This window comes from Felis catus, chromosome C1, assembly GCF_018350175.1.
Source record: "Felis catus isolate Fca126 chromosome C1, F.catus_Fca126_mat1.0, whole genome shotgun sequence".
In the NCBI taxonomy this organism is placed as follows: domain Eukaryota; kingdom Metazoa; phylum Chordata; class Mammalia; order Carnivora; family Felidae; genus Felis; species Felis catus.
The window spans coordinates 27,811,947-27,827,973 of record NC_058375.1 but is presented as its reverse complement, the minus strand read 5'-3'; the positions used below and the strand labels follow the sequence as shown (position 1 = coordinate 27,827,973).

Below are 16,027 nucleotides of genomic sequence, written 5' to 3'. Positions count from 1 at the left end.
TTTAATTTTGGAACACAATCACCAAAAACATGTTACCTTGCCTTGACAACGTCCTATTAGTAAGACATTCACTTGGCCTATCAAGACTGGCCATTCCCCTCTTCTGAAAATACTATCATAAAGATAAAACAATGTACTTAAAAAAATTTTTAAACATTTTACAAACATTTCACTCAGTTAATACTCATTGAGCACACGCTATGAATAACATTTTTGCTAAGCAGCATACTGTGGCAAGAAAAATTACAAGCTCTGAAATCACATAAAAATTAATTTAAGGAACACCAGGGTGGCTCAATCAGTTAAGCGTCCAGTTCTTGACTTTGGCTCAAGTCATTTTTTTTTATTTTTTAATCTGATCTTTTATGTTTTTAATTTTTATCTAATTCTTTTATCTGGTCTCACGGTTTGTGGGATCAAGTCCCATATCTGGCTATGTGCTGACATTGCAGAGCCTGCTTGGGATTCTCTCTGCCCACCCCCTGCTTACACACTCTCTGTCAAAATAAATAAAAAGTTAAAAAATGTTTAAAACATTCTCTTGTAAGCCTGTTTTCTGATCTATAAATTAGGAGCACTACTACCTCATAAGCTGCTGCAATAATTAAATGAGAAAAACGTCTAAATTTTAGTAGAGTTCCTAGTAGTAGAGCAAGCACTCAACAGTAAAAATAATTCTTGGGGTGCCTGGCTGGCTCAGTGGGTGCAGCATGCGACTCTTGATCTCTGGGCTGTGACTTCAAGCCCCACATTGGGGATAGAGATTACTTAAAAATACAATCTTTAAATAAATAAATAAACAGTTCTTAGTTTCTTTCTCTGGACACTGTGGAAAGCATAAAGATGAATCAGAAACTCTCTACCTTTCCAGGTGCTTATAATACAATGGAGTTTATCTCGGCTCAGTTTGCATTATCACTATTCTGCTGAGAACCTGGTTAATACAACTTCCAGCCAGCTTGCACTTAATAACGTTTATGGACCTATTTCTAAATCTCATGAAATAAGTATCTGAAAAAATAATTATGACTTGAAGTGCTAGGAGAATAAAGAGAAAATTCATTACCATCAAGACTATACAGAGGGTGTGTTAGCCTCAAGGCAGCCTACAGCTGACTTTAATCAAAGAGCAGAGAGTCTTGTGATTAAGAGATCACAATCCACTCTAAAGGCAAAACACTATCCAAGAGAATATGAGTTTTGGACAACTAGGACTAGGAGAGTCACAGAGCATTAAGAACTGGAAGCACTCCCCTAGAAATCGTATCTAGTACAACCTTAGTTTTACAGAAGGGAAACAGCTCACAAAAAGGAAGGGTTTTACCCAAGATGGTGACCTAAAACTAGAGTCTATGGGGCACCTAGGTGGCTCAGTCAGTAAGTGTCCAACTCTTGATCTCAGGGTCATGAATTCAAAGCCCCACATTGGGCTCCATACCAGGTATTAAGCCCACTTAAAAAAAAAAAAAAAAAAGAAAGAAAAAGAAAAAGCCCTTGGTCTTCAGTGTCCCAATTCTTTCACATCATGATGCTAGCCATTTACCTGTTAAAGAACCTTAAGCCACAGGGGCACCCAAGTGGCTCAGTCGATTGAATGTCCTACTAGGGCTCAGGTCATGATCTTGTGGTTCATGATTTCGAGCCCCGCATCGGACTCTGTGCTGACAGCTCAGAGCCTGAAGCCTGCTTCAGATTCTGTGTGTCTCTCTCTCTGCCCCTCCCTACTCATGCTTGCTCACTCGCTCTCTCTCTCAAAAATAAATAAACATTAAAAAAAATTTTTTTAATAAAAAATTTAAAAAACTCACATGAAACTTAAAACCATGCAAAAAAAAATACGGTATTTTGTTTAGGAAACCATACATGTTTAGTAAAAGTCTAGAAAAACACACAAGTATCATAAACACCAAAATCAGAAGCAAGGTTGAGAGAGAACATTCCTAGAAGATTCAGTTGTGGTAGCAGAGCTTTAGTTCTTAATTAAATTGATCTCTTAAATACACAGGTACTACTTGTATTATTCTTTGTACTCTTTTGGTTACCTTCATATTGCAGGCTTTTTTTTAAAGCATGAAGAAAAAGTTTATACAACACTGAACACTGGTTGTGCTCCTTTTAGATTCACTCCCTTTCCCAGTCTCTAGAGGAAAAAAAGATTCTCTAGGATAGTGACAGAGAAGTACAAGTATTCCCACATACCTCACAAACTTCCTGGCCAAACACAGATTTTTGCAAACACTTCTAAAGCTTGAAATAAGATTCATAAAGCAGTGCTCTTAAGGTCACATCAAAGAAACAACTCCACATAGGGGCACCTGGGTGGCTCAGTCAGTTAAGCGCCTGACTTCAGCTCAGGTCATGATCTCACCATTCTTAGGTTCAAGCCCTACATCAGGCTCTGTACTGACAGCTCAGAGCCTGGAGCCTGCTTCCTATTCTGTGTCTCCCTCTCTCTCTGCCCCTCCCCCGCTCACACTCTGTATCTTCTCTGACTCGAAAAATAAACATTAAAAAAAATTTTTTTAATAAAAAAAAAAAAGAAACAACTCCACATCGAAGGACAAGCACATGAAGATTTCTGTTGAATACAGGCAGAATGGTAAAGTCATGTTGCAAACACACAACTAACCTGAATTAGCATCCTGACTCCACTTCTTTGCAGGCTTGAGCAAGGTGTATAATCTAAGTTTCCTCAGCTCTAAAAAATAAATACTGTACACTAATCTTACAATCTATCATTAGAATTAAATGAACCGATGAATGTAAACCACATAGCACACCATATTCTAAAAAGGCAGTTTGAAGAAAAAACAAAATAGGAAGGGAGAGGCTTTTTCCCCAGCAACGTGTTTACATAATTGCCAAAAAACAAAACAAATCCTTAAAGGTAATTGTTTTCAGAATCATCTCCAAAATACCATGCTGATACACAAATAGCTGTACAATGAAAAGCAGAGATCAAGCTAAATCCCTAGGATGTTCCCTAACTCCACATCAGGTCCAATTCAGGCACAGACTGCTGAGTGAGGGGAAAAAAATTACACTAATTGCTATATAACTTGTAACAAGAAATGTAGTCAAGAAAAAGTTTTAAATATTATCAACAGGAAACTAAGATTGCTCAAGAGTTACTCTAAGAAAATCTTAGTTTTGCAAACATAATGCTTTATGATAAAGAGACAAACATCAAAAAGTGTATCCAGGATTTATATATTTGAACAATGGTTTCTTATTCACTAAAAGGAATAAAGGCAGAATACAAAGCCTGTATATTCCTATAGCTCTGCAGTGACACTTAATACCCAACAAGGAAACCAAAGATCCTCTCCTGAGAAAGTGCCCTCTATTCCTTGTTGGCAACTCTCAGATTAGTTACCAGAATAAGATGAGGTGAGAAGGGTAAGGTCAAAATTCCAGCTGGAATAACATACTGTACATAAAGCTACAGCTTATGTATACTTTTGACTAGCACATAAAATCCTAATTTCCGAATAACCACAGCAATAATTCAGTTGACTACTTTGAAATTAAGTAACTTATCTTTTATTTACATTTATGATTCACATACTCAAATACCTCATTTATGATGAGTGTGGGTATCATATTTTATCAGGAAGTTAGCACTTTGAGTTAACCATGTTAAAAAATTATTCATTAAAAAAATTTCATTAAGGGGCAGCTGGGTGGCTCAGTTGGTTAAGCTTCCAACTTCAGCTCAGGTCATGATCTCACGGTTCGTGGGTTCAGGTCCCACGTCAGGCTCTGTGTGGACTGCTCAGAGCCTGGAGCCTACTTTGGATTCTGTGTCCCCATCTCTCTGCCCCTCCCCCATTCATGCTCTCTCTCTCAAAAATAAATAAACATGAAAAAATTTTTTCATTAGGTTTCCTTCTCTGAAAGAGATGTTCAAAAATTATCAAGAGACGTTCAGGGCATCTGGTTGCCTCAGATGGTGGAGCGTGCAACTCAATCTCTGGATTGTGAGTTGGAATCCCCACCTTGGGTGTAGAGACTATTTAAAAATAACATAAAACAAGAAATGATCATAACTGCTATGGCAAAGCATTTGCAACAGTTAAATGACACTCTTATGTATCACTCATCCAATAAATTTCAGACCCACTGCTACTGAGCCAAGAGTCCATTTACTGAGAAGATTATTCACTGAAATGGCTAAACTCAAATTCAAATGGAGTTTAAAACAACTACATATGAGGGGTGCCTGGCTGGCTCAGTCAATAGAGCATGCAACTCTTGATCTTGAGGTTTTGAGATCGAGCCCCACATTGGATGTAGAGATTACTTAAAATCTTAAAAAAAAAAACTACACGCGAGAATTTCTAGTGTGCTCAACTAACACTGTTTTATTCAACTGTGAAAACAGCACAAGACTAGAGGACTTTGGTTCTATTTGTGCCTAAACTTGTGTGAGACAGGGTTTTCACTTCTACACATCCGAACTATTTAATAATAAATGACAATATGTGATTATATTAAGTTTCATAAGATATTAAACTGTACAATTTTTCACATATTCTTTACATTAATGTCAAACATACATACTGTTTAATTCTCTCAAAGAAAGGTATATTTTCATTTTAAAAATGAAAAGATGTGGGGCACCTGGGTGGCTCAGTCGGTTAAGTGTCCAACTCTTGATTTTGGCTCAGGTCATGATCTCATGGTTCATGAGACTGAGCCCCACAAAGGGCTCTGCACTGACAGAGGGGAGCCTGCTTGGGATTCTCCCTCCCTCCCTCCCTCCCTCCCTCTCTGCCCCTCCCCAGCTCGTGCTCTCCCCCCCACCCCAAAATAAACACTTTTTTAAAAGATACAAAAAGCTAAGCAAATATGGTCAATTCTGAAATACATCTTCTGTCATTCTATCTGCAGCAGTGAACCACAAAGTCTGTCAGCTGAATTCAAGCCCATTATTTCTGAATAAAAGTTAAATATTTTAACGTTAGATCTAATAAACATGACAATAACAAAATGGGAGACATTTTATTATCTGAGGACCCTGTCTTAATTTAGTGACCAATCCACTCCCTAGACCACTACTCTGAGCAGTACAGCCCAGTGCCTAGGAGGAGAGGGTTAGAGCCACACCTAGATTCAAATCCTCTTTCCTTGGGCCTCAGCGTCATTTGTAAAACAAAAAGTTCTTTACTAACCTCCCAAAATATAGGTTTAAATGACATAATGCATGTAAAGTGCTTAAATAAACATTTACTTTTGAAAAAAAACCTCAATCTATAAATGTGCTTCTTTAGTATTTAGATTGAGTTTACATCTAAGTTTGCTAAAGAGATTTTACACCTGTTGTCCCAGCATATTAATAGCATTCTCTCTCAATGGTGTCCTGCTTCAAATTGATAAATTATACGGTCACAATACTAATCTGGCAAAAATCTAACTCAAGACAAACATCATCATTAAATCAGAGGAAAAGTGAACTATTCCAGTTAAGAAATGGCACCCAAAACCTCTCCATTCAAGCACTTACAAAGATGGTCATACTTCAGTGTGTATATTTTACCTCCCTTTCCTTCTCTCCCTGCTAAAAGGGAATCCAAAAGCAAATACTGAACTCTAGCTAACAATATGCATGTTGAAGTGTTTAGATGTGAAATGTACTGACATCTGAAACTGACTTCAAAATGCTTCAAAAATGTGGGGCGCCTGGCTGGCTCAGTCAGTGGAGCATGCTACTCCTGATCTCAGAGTTGTGAGGTCAAGCCCCAAGTTGGGCATGAAGCCCACTTAATTAAAATAAAAAAAAAAAAGGGGGGGGGGCGCCTGGGTGGCTCAGTCGGTTAAGCGTCCGACTTCGGCTCAGGTCATGATCTCACGTTCCGTGAGTTCGAGCCCCGCGTCGGGCTCTGTGCTGACAGCTCAGAGCCTGGAGCCTGTTTCAGATTCTGTGTCTCCCCCTCTCTCTCTCTGACCCTCCCCCGTTCATCCTCTGTCTCTGTCTCAAAAAAAAGTAAATAAACATTAAAAAAAAAAAAAATTACCATAAAAAAAATGCTTCAAAAATGTTAAGATGAGAAATAGTCAAAAGACTTGAATAAACATTTCTTCAAAGATACACAAATAGCCACAAGCACATGATAGCCAACATAACGGGTTTTAATGCCTACCATTTAAAACAAACAAACAAACACAAAATAAGTGTTGACAAAGATGTGGAAAAAAATGGGAAACTAAGATTTCTATCTCCATTTGAAATTGAACAGATACTCTAAAAGGATAAGCAACTTGCCCCAGAGTCCCAGTTTAAAAAAAAAGGGGGGATGGTGGTGGGGGGCACCTGGGTGGCTCAGTCAGTTAAGAGTCCAATTCTTGGTTTGGCTCAGGCCACAATCTCACAGTTCAGTGAGTTTGAGCCCCTGCATCAGGCTCTGCACTGATGGTGTAGAGCCTGCTTGGGATTCTCTCTCTCCCTCTCTCTCTCTCAATCTCTCCCATTCTCCTTCTCAAAATAAATAAACTTAAAAATTTTTTAAATAAAAATAAAAAATAAACAAAAAAAGGACTTCCATTTCTCATCCCTTGCATCTGATAATTAAGGCCTCTAGGTACCAAAGATCATGTACCTCTATGAGCACACTCTACTAACACCACAACAGAAAATGTTTTGCTGAAAATACAAAAAAAAAAAAAAAAAAAAAAAAAATACAACCTATCAAACTACTTTCATCAAACTACTTTCATGGGGCGCTTAGGTGGTTCAGTCGTTTAAACATCTGACTTCAGCTCAGGTCATCATCTTGCTACAGTGAGATTAAGCCCTGTGTCAGCTCCCACTGGGCTGGGCCTGCTTGGGATTCTTTCTTTCTCTCTCTCTCTCTCTCTCTCTCTGCCCCTGGCATGCCCTCTCTCTTTCTCAAAAATAAATAAATAACTATAACTACTTTTGTGTTAGATGTATCCTCCAACACTAAGTAGCCTCCAGAGCAAAAAAGGAAGAGAACAAGCCAACAAATGAAAATATTCTCTTCCTCATTCTATAGTCATTCAACATGGCACTACATTCAAGGCCACTTTAATCACCTAATATGGTTGGCTGAATGGTCAAACAACTTGTACTTGCTAATAGTAAAATGTCCAGCAAAAACTTATGTGACAAATAATCCCGAAACAAAGGGAGAGAACAGGCAAGCTAAAATCTATGCTATGAACAAAGGAAAAACACTTAACATTAACCCAAGAATCAACACTATCACCCAAATTTTCCAAGAAAACAAGAATATCACAAATATACTTTTGCACTTAAGTCCTTTTAAAGCAATGTTTTAAGTACTCAGCTTTCATAATAAACCAAGAGGTTCATCTCTACTTCCTCCTTGGTTCCTTCCTGTCTACCTTTACTATTCAGAAATACCTTTTAACCGGCATCAAAGGGTGGGAAAAAAAATCAAAAGTACAACAAATGAGAATGGAAATCTCTTCTATATACCCAAATTGCTTACACTGGCCTAAAGAGCTAGCATTATACACAGGAAACTTATTTTCTACATTACAAATTTCTGCAATGTTATTTTTTTCAATAAGCACCTATCTATAAGCAGAGGAAATAAAACTGAAGACAACTACCTGCCCCCACCAAGGGTTTTACAGGTTGTGCCTTGCTTAACTAAACCACAGGGCAGGGGGAGGAGTTAGGGAATCAATGTTGTTTTAATTTTTAAAAATGAAATGTTGGGGAGCCTGGCTGGCTCAGTCAGAAGAACATGTGACTCTTAATCTCAGGGTCATGAGTTCGAGCCCGACATTGGATATGGACTTAAAATAATAAATTTAAAGAAAAAATTTTTAAATAGATAAAAATGTAATGTTAAGCAGAACCCCAGTGTAAAAAATTAGCAATGCAGAAATGCTCTTTCCTGAGGCACCCTCCTCACTCCAAACAGTATTTGAAGTTCAACGCAGAGCTTGAACTCACAACCCTGAGATTAAGACCTGAGCTGAGATCAGGAGTCAGATACTCAACTGACTGAGCCACCCAGGCACCCCTCCAAATGGTACTTTAAAATCTCCTGTCCAGGGGCGCCTGGGTGGCACAGTCGGTTAAGCGTCCAACTTCAGCCAGGTCACGATCTCGCGGTCCTTGAGTTCGAGCCCCACGTCAGGCTCTGGGCTGATGGCTCAGAGCCTGGAGCTTGTTTCCCATTCTGTGTCTCCCTCTCTCTCTGCCCCTCCCCCGTTCATGCTCTGTCTCTGTCCCAAAAATAAATAAAAAACGTTGAAAAAAAAAAATTTAAAATCTCCCGTCCAATCTATACTTGACTAAACTTACAAAAATTCAAGAAAAGCCATCATCATCACAACTTATACAGTTAACTCAGTTTTACAGAACAGCCTTTACAGAATGGCTTTCGAAAACAAATGGTTTTTTTTTAATGTTTATTCATTTTTTGAGAAAGACAGTGCGAGCAGGGAAGGGTCAGAAAGAGAGGGAAACACAGAACCCAAAGGCTCCTGAGGCTGTGAGCATAGAGCCCAATGCGGTGCTCGAACCCACAGGCTGCGAGATTGTGACCTGAGCCAAAGTCGGATGCTCAACCGATTGAGCCACCCAGGCACCCCGTATCTTGCCCTATTAAAATAGAAAAGAAAAACTGAGTTATTACCCCCCCCAAAAAAAACCTACACACAGAAATTGATAGCAAAGGACTTCACACAGGCATATTAAAAACACATACAACTTTGGTTCTTATCCCTGAGGACAAGAGTCTAAAGTCTTCTAATTAGACATTCAGCAACTTCTCTTTGGTCTTCTTCTATGTTCTGAAACAGGCCCAGCCATGCAGTTACAACATTCCAGATGCTAAAAACCAAATCAGGCAGAACAAATATGAGGACCCTGGGGGCACCTGGGTGGCTCAGTTGGTTGAACATCTGACTTCAGCTCAGGTCATGATCTTGCGGTTCGTGGTTGTTCAAGCCCCACATCAGGCTCTGTGCTAACAGCTCAGAGCCTGGAGCCTGCTTCAGACTGTGTGTGTGTATGTATGTCTCTCTCTCTCTCTCTGGCCCTCCCCTGTTCCCACTGTCTTTCTCTAATATATAAATAATAATAATAATAATAGTAATAGTAATAATAAATGGGCAGAGGTCAGATCAATGCCTTTATGCTTTCTAAAAGCCCTTGGGTTTCTAAGTTTGGAAACAAAATAATACAATGTTCTGAATTTTATCTCCCTCACTGTCCAAAAAAAAAAAAAAAAAGGCACCAATACGGAAAACAATTTTTTCATTTTTTTTAATGTTTATTTATTTTTGAGAGACAGAGCACGAGCAGGGGAGGGGCAGAGAGACAGAGAGAAACACAGAATCCACAGCAGGCTCCAGGCTGAGTTGTCAGCACAGAGCCCAATTCGGGGCTTGAACCCACAAACCCCAAGATCATGACCTGAGGTGAAGTCAGATGCTCAACCAACTGAGCACCCAGTCGCCCCCAGAAAACAATTTTTAATGGTGATACAATGTTAAGACAGCAAAAGGACTTCCAGTGCAGGCAGTAGAGACCTATATCATATATCTAGAACAAATTAAAATGCCTACAAACAAGTAATATAAAGGTGTAAAATAATACCAAGTGACACTCTGCTCCGTGTCAGGGATACATGTCAGGCTGTGGAGAGGGCTACGACAAACTGGAGAGGACATGCCCAACCAGAGAAGATGGCTGCTGCAAAGCAGAAACACACTGCCAGAAGAGATTTTTCAAAAGCACACTGAATCCAAATTTTTACATAAATCTCCTTGGTTTTTTAATGTTGACAACAAATTCAAATTTACAATACTGTGTGAGCCAATCAAAACACATCTGGAGATTGGATTTAGTCCATAAGCTTTCAGTTTTCAACCTCTGCCATATAAAGAAAAACACATGCTTCTCTCAGTGGTAGAGCTCTAACTCTGGGGTAGAAAATACACCCTATGCTTCCAATAACATGCTGGCATGTCAAAACACACTACAAAAAAATATGAATATACATCTAAAACCCCTAATTGCTGAAGGAAAGCAAGAAGAAAATCTTACTCTGCATTTCTACCACTAAAATAGAAACGATTTCTTCCAGTGGAAGAAAAATTAGGAAATGGGTTTTCATGAAACCGAGCTCACTAATGTTCAGCTTCCTCAGTATATGCATCAGCCCGTACCTTGCGAACAAAAAGAAACGAAAAGATGACTCCTATGGCACATTTAACTTTAAGAAAAAAGTTCCTGGAGCACCTGAATGGTTCAGTCCAGTTCTTGATCTTGGCTAAGGTCATGATCTCACGGTTCTGAGTTCAAGCCCCGTGTTCACTGGGCTCTGCACTGACAGAGTGGAACCTGTTTGGGATGCTCTCCCCCCCTCCCTCTCTCTGCCTCTCCCCTGTTTGAGCTCTCTCTTTCCCTCCCTAAATGAATAAACATTAAAAAAAAAAAAAAAGTTCCCATAAAAGACTAAGAAATGGGGCACCTGGCTGGGTCAGTTCTTGGGGCGACTCTTGATCTCAGCATTTTCAGTTTGAGCCTGACGTGGTGTACAGAGATTACTTTAAAAAAAAAATTAAAAAATTCTTGAAGAAAATCAATCTTTTAGAAAAGGGTACCCGTGACGCTGAACTCTCTTGGTAACCCATGGGCAATTACTTTTTTATGGGTTATAAACCAGCATAACAGACTCTAGAGCAGTGGTTCTTAAACACTGAAACTAATGAATAAGATGGAACATATTGAACTTTGAGGAAATACACTCCCCCACAAAAATTTTACGGAGTTCACGGGCCCCCTACAGTAAGTACATGGACCACGGATTAAGAATGGCCTGTTCTGGGGCGCCTGGGTGGCTCAGTCAGTTAAGCATCTGACACCTGGTTCTAGCTCAGGTCATGATCTCATGGTTCGTGGGTTCAAGCCCCACATCAGGCTCTGTGCTGATGGTGCAGAGCTGGCTTGGGATTCCCTCTCTCTGCCCCTCCCCAGCACTGCTCTCTCTCAAAATAAATAAACTTAAAAAAAAAAAAAAATAGAAAAGAATGGCCTGTTCTAAACATTAAACCTACACCGTCTCCAAACTCCTCCCTTCTTCCCACCAATACATCTCTATTCTATCCCTCTACTTAAGCAACTACCATGTCCAGCCTGGACCAATACAACAGCCTCTTAAATGTTATCCCCCATAATCCATCTTCCACACCTCTACAAAAGTGATTTTAAAATATAAATCAGAAAGCTTTGATGGCTTCCACAAACAACCTTACTGTCCATCTGTTCAGTAACTACTCTGTGTGTCAACTACTTTCGGCCTCTTTTCAGTTCTGAAAGCACACTAAATTTTCACCTTCAAGTTTCAGCACTTGCTCTTAACTCCACCTAGAAATGCTCTCTCCTACAAAACTGGCTCCTCACTCTCACCCAAAAGAACTTCTCTGACCATCCTTAGGTCTCCCTTGTTAGCAAAGAGTCCCCTGCTAGGGATCTCCACATTACTTTTCTCAATTTGTCATTTATTTGCTTACCTGCTATATCTTTCCCCCACTACACTGGCAGTTCTCCAAAAGCAAAAACCCCTTTGTCTCACATGTCCCTGTACTCCGAAAGCCTAGCACAGGAGCCGGTAGATGGTACGTCCTCAGGCACTATTCGCTGAATCAATCTTAGATGTTTACAGAATGACCATGTGAAGCAATCCATCAAAATCTAATATCTGAGAGATGAGCATTAACCACACTTCCTTCAACTCAAGATGTCAACGTGCCCAAGAGAAACAGCCTAGCATCTTAAGATTCTCAGTGGTTGAGACTATCCAAAGAAATAAATAAATAAAATTAATCATCTGCCTCCGCTCCCTCTCAGGCAGCCTCATCTTCTTCCATCTCAGCACTAATCTGCGCTAATCTCAGAAATATTCCAAGCTTCCTCCCTGCAATCGCTCAGTACAGGACACTCACTCTTTTTATAATCCATGATTTCAATGGCTAAATCAAATTCACAAAGTATCTGTATGTGGTGGCAATGCTGATGAAATATGCTAAAGAGCTATTTTTGCCGTAGTTCTTCTACACCACCACTAAAACTGGACTGTACTTCATCCGCAGACTAAAAACATCAGTCCTCAAAACCGGAGATCTTTCACTGCTGCCAAAAGGTTTAAAGAACAAAAAAATAAGCCTATATTGGACATAACGATTATTAAAGTGTTTTATGAAAACTTCAATTCACCTATTACAAGATACAATCAAGCCTGACTGGCTACAGAATAAACTTGGTTTCGGTATTGCTAAAGTCTGTGCACTAGTTCACAAAGCAGAATTCCCAAGAAAGAGCAAACTAAGCCCCATTTGCTCCAGAAGTTTTTCATGGCAGGAACCACTTCTGACTTCAACAGGCTACTGTTGGGACACCTCAAGCTGTCCAGATAGCCTAACAGACAATAGTTGCATAAACAAAAAAGGGGAGGGCCATCCGAAAGGAAAGGAAAATGATAGTGTGACACATGCCTTTCCACTCTGGGCCCACACTGGAAATCCTGTAAGCGATGAGGATAATAATAATGGCGTTTAATACATGCCAGGTAATGAGCTAAGCGGTTTTCAATTTAATCTCATTTAATCTTCACAAAAACTCTATGAAATAACCCCGTTACTTACCGCTATTTTGCAGATAAGGAAACTGAGGCACCTGGAAGGGAAGCCCCTTGACCTAAAATAAAAAGCTAACAGAACCAAAATTTGAACCCACGAAAGCTGGCTCCAGAGTCCATCTGTTATGCTGCCACCAGAAGCTTCGTTGGCTCTCGCCCGCCAGGCTCTACCATACTGAGGCTTCTCCTTCAATCCAATTAACAATCCCTCCGTAAACACCCTACTACCATTGATGGCTTCGAACTTCTGGGCACCGGCGCTACTCGCCAGCTTCTGCCAAGCTCCACCCCTAAGATTTAGAAAAGCAGTGAGAATAGCTGATAAAAGTTGCTGAAGTGCTAAGGGAGGCAAAGAAAATTGCCTTCTACAAGCAGAACACACGCCAATTACCACTAGAATGCATATCGGCTTCACCTCCACCCCAAGAGACTGAAATAACAGTGGGCGCACAAATGTTCCCGTAGCAGATAAATTTGGACTATGCCTCCTCTGGCCGCAAGGCAAAAAAGAAGGACTAACATTTACTGAGGGCCAGCCACATGCGCCCTAGGAGAAGGCAGAACCAGGCCAATGGAGACCGAGGGGAGGGGGAGGGGGGCTGGGTTGCACTCAAAGAGTTCGGGGAAAAGAAAAAAATCCAAATAATGGGGTTCCTACGGCCAAAGGGAGAGATGAAGGATGTGGAAGCCTCTCCCTCACAGCTTACGAGAAGGAAAAAAAAGAAGTACGAGCTGCTCTCCAGAAAAGGAGGACTAAAGCGTCGGGAGCTAGGCCGAAGCGAGGGGAAGCCCTGAAGGGCGGGGAGGGGGAGGAGCCGAGAGAGTGGGGCCCGCTCAGAGGCCTGGGGGTAGGCGCGGGGAAGCGGCTCCGCGCCGGGCCTGCCGGGGACCCTGACCCAGCCGCCGCGGAGAAAAGGCAAAAACGAAAAAGACTGGAGCTGGCGGAGCTGCCCTAATCCCCATCAGAGGCCCTCACTCACCTGGGCCCACCGCAGCGATCGCAGCTGCAACCTCGCAACGGCACAACCGGCCCGAACCTCGCCCCCGCCCGACAGCGCGCCCCGCGTCCCCGCTCTCCGACGGCGGTAGCTGCGGCGTCGTCCCGCTGCCTCCTGGGAAATGTAGTGCTAGGCCCGCCCCTCCTCGCCAACTTGCCGGCCGGCTTAACTACGTTTCCCACCAGGCAAGGCGAGCGTTGGGCCCGCCGCTTTGCGTCACGCGCCAGGTTGTCGGCAGTCACGTGGGTTGCTCCGTTCCATCCCCTCCCCCCGCCTGGGTGGCCTGGGGAAGAAGGAGGGAGGTGGACGGAAGGGGCGGGGGCGTTGCTGACGCCACTACCCCCACCATTTTGGAACCAGCCTGAAGGGAGGGCCTGAGCCCCACCCACTCGCGGCCTGCCTTCGTTGTGGTGGAGACTCTGAGCTGGGAATTTGGTCGCCAGGCTTTCCGTCTCTTCCCTGCTACCTCTCGTTTTGTGACCTTGAGCACATCGCCTCCCCTCAGTGAGCCTTGGTTTCCTCCCTTATGATACGAGACGGGTAATTTCTATCCCGCAGAGTTGCTGCGAGAGTCCGACAAGTAAAGCACATGAAAGCGGCTTGTACCCTGAAAGCAGCGTGACTCAAAATGGAGCTGTTTTTATTGTGATAGCGTGACCTCTATGGGAACCCCAGGAGCCCGATGGGTCAAGCTCCGTCCGGCCTCATCTCCCGCATCCCCTACCCCCACTCCCCCACCCCGGCCTATGACTGTGGGAGCACAGGAAGAGATTTTCTAGAAGAGTAGTCCCGTGAAGCTTGTTAAAATGGATGCCACTCACCTATTAAACCAGAAGTTTCCCAGGAACTATATAGGCTTGGAATCTGTGTTATAAGCAACTCTCCAGTGATTCTTATGCACCTACAAGCTTGAGAGGCACTGCATTTATCAGGGGTTCGCACATGCTTGTTTCCTCCAGAATTACTGCACTAGTGAACTCCAACCTTAAAGACTGGCTCAAATGTCACCTCTTCTATGAAGCCTTCCAAGTTTACAAGCTCCTCACTATATGTATTCCCACAGTAGCTTCGCCCCTTATTCTATAATTATCAAGGCCTGTGTTTGTCTCCCCCACCAAACTGTGAGCTCTTTGAGAACAGAGATCGGTTTTGGTGGATTTCTGCAACCCCAGGGCAAAGTAAACATGACTAAATATTGAAGAAATCTACTGTTCTTTCTGCAACGAAAGCTCACCAGGCTCCACTCAACTTTCAGACCGTGCCACATCAGCCCTCACCCTTACTGACCTCAGCAGCAGTATTTCCAGGCTGCTTACTCTTTCTTCCTTCTTTGAGCACTTCCCTGCATGTCGTGTAATGTTTCTTGAAAGGTTCTGATTCAACTTAATTTTCAATTCACAGATTTTCTGAGTGTCTGTTACATGCCATACCCAGTGCAAAATACTAGGAACACGATGGTAAATTAGAGGGATACAAAAATGCATAGTCGTTCCCCTCGGTTTCTGAAATACTCTGTTGGATCTCTTCTTACCTCTCTCCCGCCTCTATCCGTTCCCTGGCCCAAAACTTACCCCACGGTTCCAGCCTCCTCCCTCTCTTTTCATTCAGCCTCTCCTCGCTCCTTGAGTGATCTGGCATACTCGGGTAGTTTTCTGTCTCTCCTGTGCGTTTTACTCCCTTAACATGTTAGCATCAACTCAGACTGTTTCAGATGTGTAGGAGTCCCCATACCTTGGTATCTCAAACTAATCCTGCTGAAGACTGAACTCTTTTTGCCTCCAATACATTACCTAATTGTGTAGTTAATTGTTTATGTGTCTGTATTCTCCACCAAGCTTTGAGCTCCTCTCATGAAAGAGAACATTTTAGGGGCACCTGGGTGACTCAGTCAGGTAAGCATCCAACTTCTGCTCAGGTCATGATCTCATGGTTCATGAGTTCAAGCCCTGAGTCAGGCTGTCTGCTGCCCAGCACAGAGCCCGATTTGGATCCTCTGGTCTACCCCCCATCTCTCTCTGCCACTCCCCTGCTCACTCTCTCTCTCTCAAAAATAAACACTAAAAAAAAAAAAAAAAATTTTTTTTTTAAAGAACATCTTTTCACGGCATTCATTTGAGTCAGGCCTTGTACTAGAAGCTCAGGAGGAAAATGACAAGCAAAACAAATGTGGTCCATGCCTTCACAGAGCTTACTTCTAACTGGAAAGACAACATTAAGAAATCTATTGTTGGGGGTCCCTGGCTAGCTCAGTTGGTAGAGCGTGTGACTCTTGATCTCAAGGTTCAAGCCCCATGTTGAGCTTAGAGATTACTTAATTTTAAAAAAATTATTTGGGGGGAGGGGGCAGCTCCTGGATGGCACCGTCGGTTAAGCATCTGACTTCAG

The 16,027-nt window shown here is 42.1% G+C and overlaps 1 protein-coding gene across 3 annotated transcripts in view; it reads right to left on the bottom strand.

Moving 5' to 3' along the window:
• The window catches only part of THRAP3 (thyroid hormone receptor associated protein 3), a 77,093-nt gene extending 63,351 nt beyond the window's left edge, over positions 1–13,742 (bottom strand). For 2 of the 3 annotated variants that reach the window (XM_003989860.6, XM_045035553.1), the window contains exon 1: positions 13,625–13,742. The gene's annotated coding sequence lies outside the window, so the exon portion shown is untranslated. Of the gene's footprint in view, positions 1–12,651; positions 13,578–13,624 lie in introns of those variants that run through there. The other variant, XM_045035552.1, reaches the window with a different exon arrangement.
• Positions 13,743–16,027: the final 2,285 nt, after the last annotated feature.